Consider the following 12744-nt stretch of genomic DNA (forward strand, 5'->3'; position numbering starts at 1 on the left):
TAACATGGTTAAAGGGGGTAACAAAGGCAATGTCAGTGTCCCAATATTCCGTTTACATAGTACTACTACGTATTTTTGGAATCAAAATAAATTTATTGGGCACAATTTATCTCTATACAAAAGTGCTTCCTTTGTCCGTTAGCGGGCATGAACGTTTAAAAAAATAAACACATTCTTTCAGATATTTTAAGAACCGTTATTTCGATTTGAATGACATTTTGGGTGTCTATGTTTTGTTAAGTGCTTTAACATTTCACTTTCACAAAAATCAAGAAAATATACGAGATAGATGAAAACTACCCCCACCCCTACATAAATTTTGGTATAAATATTTTCTAACTCAAGCGACGACCGATTTTTTACTGTAAAATGATCTTTCTAGTATTTCCTACATTTTTTGTCTTGTAAAAAAACGCTACCGCACATACTTTTTGAGGAAAAACATATTTTTCCCGTAGCTGACTTCCAAAGAATGTTTTTTTGTCGCATCAAGCTATGGAGGCGCATAAAATCTAATAATCTAGTTGCCGAAAATATAGAATTTTATGTTAGCATCACAAATTTTATTTCACAATATGCTTCATAAAACGCTTAAAAATTAATAAATTTTAATTTAATTAACGGTTCGAGTTTATTTTTGATTGATGCCCTCTAACGAAGTACTTTCTATAAAGGTAAATTATCTGAGGACCCTAGAAGCCAAGGGGTACAAGTGCACATAACTAAAAGTGAAAGATACAAATACGCAAAGTCAAAGATACAGTATAAGCTACGAACTTGTTTATATCTAAATGAAAGGGTGGCTGCAGTAACCAGGCAGCTCCACTTTTGTACGAAAATGAGATATTTACTGAATTGCCCTTTAAAAAATAGTCCGATCGTTCTTTGCAACAATCAGGTATCTCCATTGAACAATACATAAATGGCAACATTATTTGGAGCTGCCTTACTTTCGGTTGTAGCAAGAACAGCTTCGGTTGGCTAGCAGAATTTGTTAAAATGGAGCTGCCTGGTTATTCACCTCTTCAATTATACAGAAACTAATTCTGCACTTAACTCCAATTATTAAAATTTATCACTTATACCCCTTGGCTTCTAAGATCCTCATCTGTAGAGATATGCAGATTATGCACTCGCATAATTGCATAATTTTTAAAAAGGCTTTAAAACGGTTCAAAGTTGATACCTGAATCATCACTAAACCTTCCTGAGGACGAATATACCCCGCATAATAACGCATAATTGGGTCGATTTGCGGCATAATGCGCAAAGTGCATAATTATCGCATAAAGTGGCATTTTTTTCTTTTTTTCTGCAATTTAAATTTTCTCAACCCAAAAGGTTCATTTTTCTTAAATAAAATCAGTTTAACGGCGAGCTGAACACCCTAAATCTGTTTTAATCAAAGATTTGTCGGTAAAGTTTGGCTCCCCAGAAAGTGCCGCAAGGCGAAACTTTAGCCACTTTCGTGCTTTAACCTCCCGTACGCGAAAAGTAAGGTTAGAAGTTAAAATTTCACAGAAATAACAAAAAAAAACACAAAGGTTGTCTATGAGAAATAAGGAGTTTGGTGGTTTAACCTAATGTCGGATGAGGTGAAAGAGGCAGTTCAGAACTCTAAAACAAATAAAGATAACACAGGTTTTGTATGCAAGGTACTGTTAGGATTGAGACCCAATTATCCTGGGTTTTTTACATACTGCATGTAAGTTTTGCATATACCAGTGGCAAATGTCGATAGCGAACGAGCTTTTTCAGCATATGGAGATATTCTCTCCCCTAGTAGACTTTCTCCTGAAAACGTTGAAGTTATTATGAGTATGAATTTGGTAAATGGTTCGGATTTGGTTGTCGAAGATGATGTTGAAACTTAGCTTTTTTTCTTTAGCTTTTTTTATGAGATTAATATTTGATAATATTATTAAATTTTTATTATCTTGTTAAGATGTTTTATAGTTACCAAAAAATGACCCTGTTTAAATATAATATGTTGCGTTTTGTGAAATCTTGTGTGTTTTTTTCTGTTTTTAAAAAAAAAACTAACCATTTTCAACACCTTTATCGACACCTTTAACGAAAATACCGACCTGTATGCACTTTTTTACTTAAAAACATAAAATTACTTTTCTAGGAGCATTTTTTCGCATAATAAATAACTTTTTAACGCATAATAGCCGCATAATGAGCCATTTTTGGGCGCATAAAAGCCGCATAATATAACAAAATTTGTTCGCATAAAATAGGGGGTGTAAAATGCATAATCTGCATATCTCTGCTCATCTACAATTAACTTATTTTTATTTAAAATATACGTAGTATATTTTAAATCAAGATATGTAGTAGTTAGTTCTATGTCCACGGAATATTGGAACTCCCTGTATATATTGTAGGTATGCTTTGGAAAAATAAATTCTCCGAAAAACAATCTGAAAAACTGCGATGTAGCGATTTTTTACAAGATGTAGTAAAAATGTAGTAAATACTAGAGGAACCATTTTACGAAAAGAAAATCTGTCGTCGGTGGAGTTGGAAAATATTTATACTAAAATTTATGTAGGGGTGTAGGTAGTTTTCACCCTTCTCGTATTTTTTTTTTGATGTTTGTGAAAGTCAAATGTTAGAACACTTAGCATGATATTGTAGACGTCCAAAATCTCATTCAAATCGGAATAACGGTTCTTACAATATTTGAAAAGATGTGTTTACCTAAATATTTATACTAAAACTTATGTAGGATGGGGTTAGTTTTCATCTTTCCCGTACTTTTTCTCGATTTTTGCGAAAGTCAAATGTTAAAGCACTTAGCAAAACATAAACCCAAAATCTTATTGAAATCGGAATAACGGTTCTTAATATTATATCTGAAAAAATGAGTTTATTTTTGATGCCCTCTAGTGGACAAACTAAGCACTTTTGTATAGAGATAATTTGTGTCCAATTACATATTTTGATATTAAAAATATGTAGTTCAATGTTCAGGGAATATTGGGACACCCTGTATAAAACATCGTGCATTAATAATAATTATATTAGTGTTTCGAGTAAACTATTCTGATTTTTAGGTATCTAATGATTTAATAGATATTTATTATAATATGAAGTATAATACATTGTAGAATCTTGTAATCATTTACATGATGTAATATTTTATGTAAACGGAAGGGACACGGAAGGGAGCTAATATGGAAGGTATCATGACAATCAACCTTAAAAGGGATTAATTTTTCATTATTTATTTATAAAATTTAAAAAAAAAATATAAATATTTAATATTATTTAAATTAGCTCAAAGTAGTGATGTGTCGGTATTTGAGTAACGCGATTTTGTAGCGGTATTTTTTTGTAACGTCGTGTCGCGCTCCACAACGTATCATGAACCTGTTACTGACGAACGACGATCATATTGATGACAAAATTAATTATAATTTGCAAATAAATTATTTATAATCACTCTTGAAGTCAGCTCGAACCGTAGTAACCACATAGCGACGTGTTTAGCTCCAGCCGTCGCGATTTCGTCGGTCGCCAACAGTAGTATCAGGAACTGGTATGTCCGTAGCGCCGCGCGATCCCGATCGGGACGTGTTCGCTCCAGCCGTCGCGCTCCTAGAGTTGTAGTTCCCTGTCGCGAACAGAAGTAACTGTTGTAACTGGGCATCGACGCTCGATCCCGGCGGCGCGCGGCGGCCTACTTCGCTCCAGCCGTCGCGCTCCTGTAGTTTTAGTTCCCTGTCGCGAACAGAAGTAACTGGTCCCTGCTGTAACTGACTATCGACGCTCGACCTCAGCGGCGCGGCGGCGACTTTTTTCGTTCCAGCAGTCGCTGGAGCGCTTCTAGGGTTTCGTTTTCACCTGTCGCGATTTGGTTTGGTTACTATTGGCGTTGGTGCTCCCGTCGCTACGTTACTTTCGAAATAGCGATTTTTGGTATGTACTAGGCATGGTATAAAATAGCGTTGTTAGAAAGATGAAACGTAAAAGCAAATAAAATAAAATAAAAATGTTATTTGCTTTTATATATTTATATAAGTTTTATTGTTTATATCTATTTTTAAGGTCTAATGATGACTAGAATTGTCGAAACCGGTCACCAATAAAGAATTTTTTTGACAGTGGTTTAAACTTTGTTCTTGATTTTAACATTAAATATATTATGTTGCAATGTAATATATTTTTGTATTTCTCAGCATCGAAAATTTTAAAAAATATAAGGCCATTTTCTATAAAGTAAACACCGCTCTCCATAGGCATTCTATTAAATTCAAATAAATTAAGTAGTGTATTTTAGTATATTATGATTGATAATAAATACATGTTAGGTAAATAAACCTTTTTGCAAAAATATGAATAAATAAAGAAGAAAATATGATTGAAAAAAAACGGAAATTTGTAAAGCCACTCTCAATTGATTAAAAATGAAATCCTAATTAGAGTAATATAATCTAACAAGAAAGAGAATTAAATTTTACTAACATATACGGGAATAACGTAAGAATGATTTTATGATTACCTGACGTGAACATTAACATTTTACTTCTAAATTTTCCCACGAGTAAGAAATATATATAGATAAAAACATACATCTAGATAAAAATTTTAGCATATGTATTTATATATGATGGAATAATGATTCTAATTATGTCATTTTTTTATTGTTTAAGTTTTTAAAGCAAACATATTTTAAGAACTAAAGATCGAAAAATGAAATTATCTTACAAATGTGTTTTTTTTTCTTTAAATTGCAGCGGTTTATATAACGTGGATCAGAAGAATATAAATCTAAATTTTTATTGGAAAAAATAAAAATTCTTCACTCTGAATAGATGGCGAATAAAAAGTATTGAATACCAATAAATGCATGTACATATTGTAAGTCAATCTATTCGCACTTAAATAATAAAAACGTCAGTTTAGGGAATAGGGCATATTTTTAGACGACCATACCAATAGGTATGGTAGGCTATTAGGATCGGCAAAAAAAGTTTTTTTAATTTCACTCAAAATGAGTTATTTGGGTCATAAATGACCTAAATACAAAATATTTTCGTGGTGTCTGTCTGTCTGTCTGTCCGTCTGTCTGTCTGTCTGTAACACGATAACTCAAAAACGCTGAACCGATTTTAACCAAATTTGGCACAAAAATACTGTGGCACCCGAGAATCTGGCCATTAGTTTTTGGTGGGGGTGGGGTGTTGGCAAGGGGGTATAGGAGGGGGTTAAAAATTTAAAAATTACAGTAGCTAGCGAAACGCGGTTTTCAAATTAAGATTAGGTATAATATTTGCAACAAAATTTGTAATAACATCAAAATCAGTCAAAGTCGCAGTTTTCGAGATATTAACATATTTTAGTATGGGCGGCGGCTATACGTGCCTCCCGGCGCCAATTTTTTTATTTTATTTAATAGTTTAATTTCTAAAATTGAAACCTAACGTATTGCCACCTTTCATAAATTCTTCTAGTCATTCTGTATTGTTTACAAATTTGTCTATGAAATTGTTTATGAATTTACACGGGTACAGAGATAACGGCAAGGTTGGGAGTAGTTGCAGTTTGTGAAAAAAAGTGGTGGAAAAGTTAATACATCTCATCAAAATGTATTTTGAGGTCGTAGAATGTAGAAATGTGTGGGAGGGGAGTTAATCACTGCGACTTTACAGATCTATTGTCTTCCCCTTTCTTGAGTTATAACTAATCATACAGTCCCAGGGCTTTAACAAAAGCCAGTATCTGGGACGGTTTTATAGAGGGTAATTCTCCATCTCCAATATCACTTGTACCTAAGTTGATGGCACGAATGCTTGTAACAGCTGGTACAATTTTAAGAACCTGACAACACTGGTTGGGAGTAGGTAACTAATGCCAGAAATACTCCATAATCAGCGAGGACCGCGACACTGTGGAAGTCGGAACCTCGATTACAAAATAGCGTTATTTCGTCGCGGTATTTTTCTGGAACGGTCGCTACTGTAACGCGACTCATGTGGAACCGGTATTCCCATCACTAGCTCAAAGCAGTTTTATGCTAAACTGGTATTGTGTTCATTAGTAGTTGTTCAGTTGTAATTAGATTTTAATCGCATAAAACATACTTTCAATCGCCATGACTTTTTAAATTTTATTATACAGTACGTCCCCGGATCGTCTTTACAAGAGGAAAACCTGTCTTATTTCTATTTTTTTAAGAAATATCGGAATAACGGTTCTTAAAATATCCGAAAACATGCGTTTATTTTTTTTTAAATTTGATGTCCTCTAGCGGACAAACGAAGCACTTTTGTATAGAGGTTAATTGTGTTCAATTAACTTATTTTGATTCCAAAAATACGTAGTAGCTCTATGTTCACGGAATATTGGGACACCCTGTATATAGAATATAAGTTTAGTTTTTTTCCTGGGTATAGGGTTAATGCCTGGACCCCATTAGCCAACACGCTATGCCACGCAATGCCATGCTACCCCACGTCATGAAGATCTGTGCGTATGTTTTTCCATTTAATTACATGTATTGCGTACACACTAGACAACACGCCACGCCATCCGACATCCGACGCTATAACACGCTACGACACGTGTGATGGTCGATTCGTCGGTACCAGGGGTGCAACTTTGTTCATGTTTCAAAGCGATAGCAAAGTAATTTGTAGCTTGATGCACTATGTTCAGTAGCAACATCGATTCGTAGCGATATTCTGATTTCTCGCTTTGTGGCGAGACGACAGTCTAGACACGTGTGCAAGAGTGTGATAGTGATACCATATTCCGCAGCATTTGAGCGACAATAGTTTTGCAATGAACATAGTACCGATCTGGTTTCGACATCGCTTCTAATCGATCGGTTGCTAACTTGAACAAAGTTGCACCCCAGATCTCACAGACCGCGACGGCAACATGTGTTACGGCGCCGGCGCGGCGCGGCGTGTTGTTCCCCGCTTGCCTCTCTACTCCCGCAGCTATCTACTTTTGTATTTGATGTAGGGATGTCCCAAAAATAAATCGATATTTTGAATCGATTCAACATCGGATATAACAAAATAGATCCAGAAAAAATTGACAACGAAAGATTGATCTTATTAAATATTTTCGAATGCAATAGAAAACAAAAATGTTTTGAGTGTTCAATCAATAAGAATACAAATTCTAATAATAGAATTTGTATTCTAATTCTATTAGAAATTCTATTTTAAAATTTGATAATAAAAAATTAAGGAAAGAAGTTTAATGGAGATTGCGAAGTTAAGGTATTATGATTATAATGTAATATCGGTATGGGTATCGATACTTCTAGTATATTTGCGTAACTCTACTGTTAACTTTTTTAACTCTAATAAAAATTTCAGGCGTGTTAACACGTGTTACAAAATCTGTACACCCATTCCCACGTCGCAACACGTGGGATAGCGTGGCATCGCGTCGGGTGTTGGCTAATGGGGTTCCGGCTTTTTGTGTTGATAAAATTGTGATTTTTTTTTATTATGCGACGTTTCGCCCAATCCTGGGTGTGCTTTTTCAATTGGGATTTTTTCAATCATTGATCAACACAATAATGCCGGGACCCCATTAGCCAACACGCCACGCGTTGCCTTGCTACCCCACGTCGTGAAGATCTGTGCGTATGTTTTCCATTTAATTACATGTATTGCGTACACACTAGGCAACACACCACGCTATCCGACGTCATAACGCGCTATCACACGTGTGATGGGCGATTCGTCAGTCCTAGATCTCACTGATGTGTATTGTTACGGCGCGTTGTCCCCCGCTTGCCTCTCTAGTCCCACAGCTATTTACTTTTGTAGTTGATGTAGGGATGTCCCAAAAATATAATAAATCGATATTTCGAATCGATTCAATATCGGATATAACAAAATAGATCCAGAAAAAATCGGCAACAAAAGATTGATTTTATTAAATATCGATATTCGATTCTGAATATATTGGTGTACTGGTATTATGATTATAATCTAATATCGGTATGGGTATCGATACTTCTAGTATATTTTCGTAACCCTACTGTTAACTTTTTTAACTCTAATAAAAATTTCAGGCGTGTTAACACGTGTTACAAAATGTGTACACCCATTCCCACGTCGCAACACGTGGGATAGCGTGGAATCGCGTGGCATGGCTTCGGGTGTTGGCTAATGGGGTCCCGGTTTAAACCTCATATGTGCTCATACCCAAGAGAAAAACTAAACAGATATGTGGTATATATGTAGTGCATTTCCAGTAAACAAATAATTTAGGCGAACATTTTCTTATTCTTATGTTGGTGCCAGAGCCATCTGCCATCTGTGTTAAGTACTTAAGTATAATCAAGAACGTGAATTTTGGAGAACTTATAAACTTTAAAATTTATATATCACAAAACATACATTTTTGTGCTTACAACATTTGTAAACTAGATCATCGATATATAAATTGATAGTTGAAGGTTAAAGAATCTTATGTCTTTATCTTATGCTCTTTGACATATTAAATCAGCAAACAATATCGCTAATCAAAAATAATAATAATTATTATAGATCAAAGTATGAAAACGAAATGATATTACCAAAGAAATGCATTTTAATTTATAGCATTATACCGAGTGTGTCTCAAAAGTGGCTCACCCCTATAAGTTTTTTTTTTAGTTTTTCAGATAAAAAACGAGATTTGGTATGTTAATATATGATATAAATTAGGATTGATTGATGTATTCAATTGTTTTTGGTTACTTCCTGTTTCACCGGAAATAACTACAACTTTTGGCTTTTAAATGACACTCTCGGTATTTTTTTAATTTATTTGATAGAAAATGACACTCTGAATAAAATGACAAATCCACATGTCAACTTTTGACATTTTCGCATATGGTTTATTTGAAATTGTAACATGCGGTTCATAACGACAATTTGACTAGAAATACCAAGTGTGTGGTACCAAATAATTCGTAAAAAAATGTTTTTTTTCCGAATATGCTAATAAGCCAACCTCGTTCCATTTGCAAAATTGAGATCTTTTAACCGGCCAGGACAAGACACGAAAAACATTAGTTGATCAAATCTATTTTTCCAAGGATCCTTGATTAAAAATTAAGTGTTTTAATACAGCCATGGCGCTACGAAATTTAAAATACGATTTTTTTGTAAGCGAAAATGTCAAAAGTTGACATATGATATGTCACTCTCTTCAGAGTGTCATTTTCCATTAAATAGAGTAAAAGCATACCGAGCGTGACATTTAAAAATCAAAAGTTGTACCGTATGATCGAATAAAAACGGCGTCCAGTTGGCTTGGAAATGACGATCGATGGCATTTCCTATATAAATTTACATATAAAATGACAGCGATCTTCATTTCATAGCCATCGCTGACGCCGTTTTTATTCGATCATACGGTAGTTATTTCCGCTGAAACAGGAAGTGACCAAAAACAATTGAATACGTCAAATCATTCCTAATTTATGTCATATACTAACATACCAAATCTGGTTTTTTATCTGAAAAAATAAAAACGTTATAGGGTTGAGTCACTTTTGAGACGCACCCGGTATTCTAATTTTATTTATTTGTCTTTAAAACGGTATCGAAATTTAGAAACTTATAAACGGGATTATCAATTTTAGAACTAGCAAAACTTTTATAATGTTATAATTTTTCTTAAAATGTTAAAAGAAAAGTTTTTCCTTTTGTAAAGACGAAATCCTATGCCAGTTCTACAGAAACAAATAAATATAAAATTTCTATTAGATACCGGTTTTGTTTTTATTTTATTCATATGACCTAAGACGAGCATCATTGTGAATCCGAATAATTTTAAAAATGCGATAATAACTAATTATTTTTTTTTCTATATTTATATCTCGGAAGAATATACATAGGTACTGAGATTATATTTATGAGTGGTTTTTAGATAAACGATTATTTAAGTAATATAATATTAAGTATCTTCTATTATATTTCACGTCACTCTGTATATAAGATAACAAATAAGAAGTAAACACAAAGAAAAATAATCCTTTGTAAAAGTTCCCTGTTTTGAATTATCGTCTACGTCGCTTATGATTGACTTTTTATCTTATTAGTATTCAAGTCTTAACAAAATAACTACGTACTACACACCTTTCAGTTGAAGATTAAACTTAAACTCAGTCTATATCACCCATTGCAAACATTTGGTTTGATCGTTTCGCACAGACTGAATTTTGTACGGCAGATCAAAGCTAGCTAAAGATTCAGTTATACAGGGTGTCACAGGATATATAGTCATGTATCTATTTTTTTCTATTTTTAACACACATGAATATATTTTGATGGGAACACTCTCTTCGGTTCAGTTTAAATATACAGTATTTTGTAATCTTATAATTTGAATTTTAATATAAGTTACCCACATAATTTGATTGAAAATACTGAATCAGAAGCTAAGATAATATACAGTATTCGTTTATACATATTTTAATACATTTATTTAAAACTGGTAATTTCAAAAACTAAACATACCGCCGTTTTTACAAAAAAAGTAGTATTTGGTTTATGATAATAATATAATATAAAAAAAGGTTTTTATTATTGCATTTTATAGTATAGCACCACCGTACAAACTGTTGCACCTTATAATGATTAATTGTGAAACATAAAACTGCTCCACCTACCCAGTTTTATTTTTTTTTGTAATCAAATTTATTAGTATAAATACTATTATTCATATACATATATTGAAGAGAATAATATTATGTTATTATTATTAGGACAATTGTACCTATACGATATGATCGAAAAAAAAATCGGCGTTAGCGATGGCTATGAAATGAAGATCGCTGTCTTTTTATGTGTAAAATTATATTTACGGAGAATGTCATAGATAATCATTTTCAAGCATTATCATAGTACGGTATAATCCAAATGAAAATGCCGTTTTTATTTGATCACGTGGTATATCTTAATAGTGTTATAGATACAATCTTATCTTAATAGTGTTATATAATAAGTACCTACCCTAAATATCTGTGTTTTAATAATTATAATGCTCTGTATTTATCCTTTTTCAAGGTTAATGGATATTATCAGATTGATACTCTCTATAGTCTGTCGAATGACAAAATCTTTGACAGTGAAAGACGTGTCAGTCAACGTAGTTTATTTTATTTTACAAAGAAATAAGTTGGTACAATTGGAACGCATAGCAGGAAATAATATATTTAAAATTTAAGTGACAAGTGATTACTTTAAAATATTGTGGAAAAAAACTGTATAAAACTGAAAAAATCTAATCGAGTTATTTTATTTAAAAAAAATAAGGTATGTGTTAATACAAAACAAACAAGGGTGTATTTTAAACAAAACACCACATACCAAAAAAAATATATAAAAAAGAACTATTTCTGACTTTCAAGCTTCAAGAAGCTTCCTGCATTTATTAATATATTTATCAATATAACTTATGTTCAAATAAAATTGCACAGGAATAAGTAAATCACAACATAAATAAAACAAAATATTTTATTAATAACACTTACTGAATTGTATGCCTTAAAAGTTGGTATAAATAAAAAAAAATAAATCTTATTTTTTTTTAAACCAGTACTTTTTCACATTATTTTTCTACAGTACTATACTTATTTATCTGTTGTGTGATGTAGTTATTTTACAGCTACTCCAGTTTTTACTGCTGTATACGAGATGGTATAGAAACTTTATTGGTGTATAAAACTCTCAGTCTGGGCACAGTCTGGACACCGACTCTGGGTCCTGGGTCTACAGTTAATTTTCCTTCGACTTTTCCTCCACTTAACTTCAAAAGACACAAAACACACGTAATAACAGGAATCAGAATGCGTTATCTTCCAAAACGCAGATTATTTGACATAATTTGGCACAAAATTATAACATATAATTTGACAAGCCTCAAAAATCTGAAGTCGAGTTCATAAGCATCTGCGTCCTTGCATCGTTCATCGTTCCGTCACTCCAATTATATTGAAATGAGCTGTCATTTTTGGAATAAGCCAATAAAACTGGTTAAAAATAACAACAGACGACATGGCGGATTTAAAAATATTAGATTAGAAACTTTTTTTAGCGAAATAAAAGATTGGTATGGACGTCGTCTGCCTTTTTTCTGTCATCGTCTGTCGAAATCTTACCTTAGAAAAAAAAACAGAGTATATTTATATAGGTGTGGTTTGACAATATATATCTTTTTACTTTTAATGGTGATTCTCCTAGAAGACACCTCATAATTGACATATGATATTATGATAACAGTTTAGGCATGGATTAATTCTATGCTTAAATATTAATCGTTGTTTTATATGTATTTTTATTTTTTAAACACTCTATATAGCTTTTTCCGTATTTTGTAATCAACGGTATTTATGTTTATAGCTGAATCCTTACGGTGTATTTTTAGAAATTTCGAAATTTTATTAAACTATAGGTATTAAAATTTTATTACGAGCTGAACAAGATTTTAGGATGTACTCTCGGTGTTTTTTTACTTTATTGGATAGAAAATGACACTCTGAATAGAATGACATATCATATGTCAACTTCTGGCATTTTCGCATATGGTTTATCTGAAATTGTAACATGCAGTCATAACGAAAATCTGACTCGAAAGTGTATGGTACCAAATTATTTGTACAAAATGCTTTTTCCAAATATACTTATGACCCACTCTTGTTCCGTTTTAAAAAATTGATATATGATTAAAAATACGATTTGGGCATCTTTTAACCAGCCAGGACAAGACACGAAAAAC

The 12744-nt window shown here is 32.6% G+C and overlaps 2 protein-coding genes across 3 annotated transcripts in view; one reads left to right on the forward strand and one right to left on the reverse strand.

Annotated features, from left to right (window-relative positions):
- The window catches only part of LOC115888491 (G-protein coupled receptor Mth2-like), a 47224-nt gene extending 37035 nt beyond the window's left edge, over positions 1 to 10189 (reverse strand). Inside the window, exon 1 of the mRNA XM_030908242.1 lies at positions 10104 to 10189. The gene's annotated coding sequence lies outside the window, so the exon portion shown is untranslated. The remainder of the gene's footprint in view (positions 1 to 10103) is intronic.
- The window catches only part of LOC115888489 (RNA helicase aquarius), a 92857-nt gene that overhangs the window by 41267 nt on the left and 38846 nt on the right, over positions 1 to 12744 (forward strand). The window lies entirely within an intron of this gene.

Source organism: Sitophilus oryzae, unplaced genomic scaffold (assembly GCF_002938485.1).
Source record: "Sitophilus oryzae breed Bouriz unplaced genomic scaffold, Soryzae_2.0 scaffold_771_pilon_pilon, whole genome shotgun sequence".
Classification (NCBI taxonomy): domain Eukaryota; kingdom Metazoa; phylum Arthropoda; class Insecta; order Coleoptera; family Curculionidae; genus Sitophilus; species Sitophilus oryzae.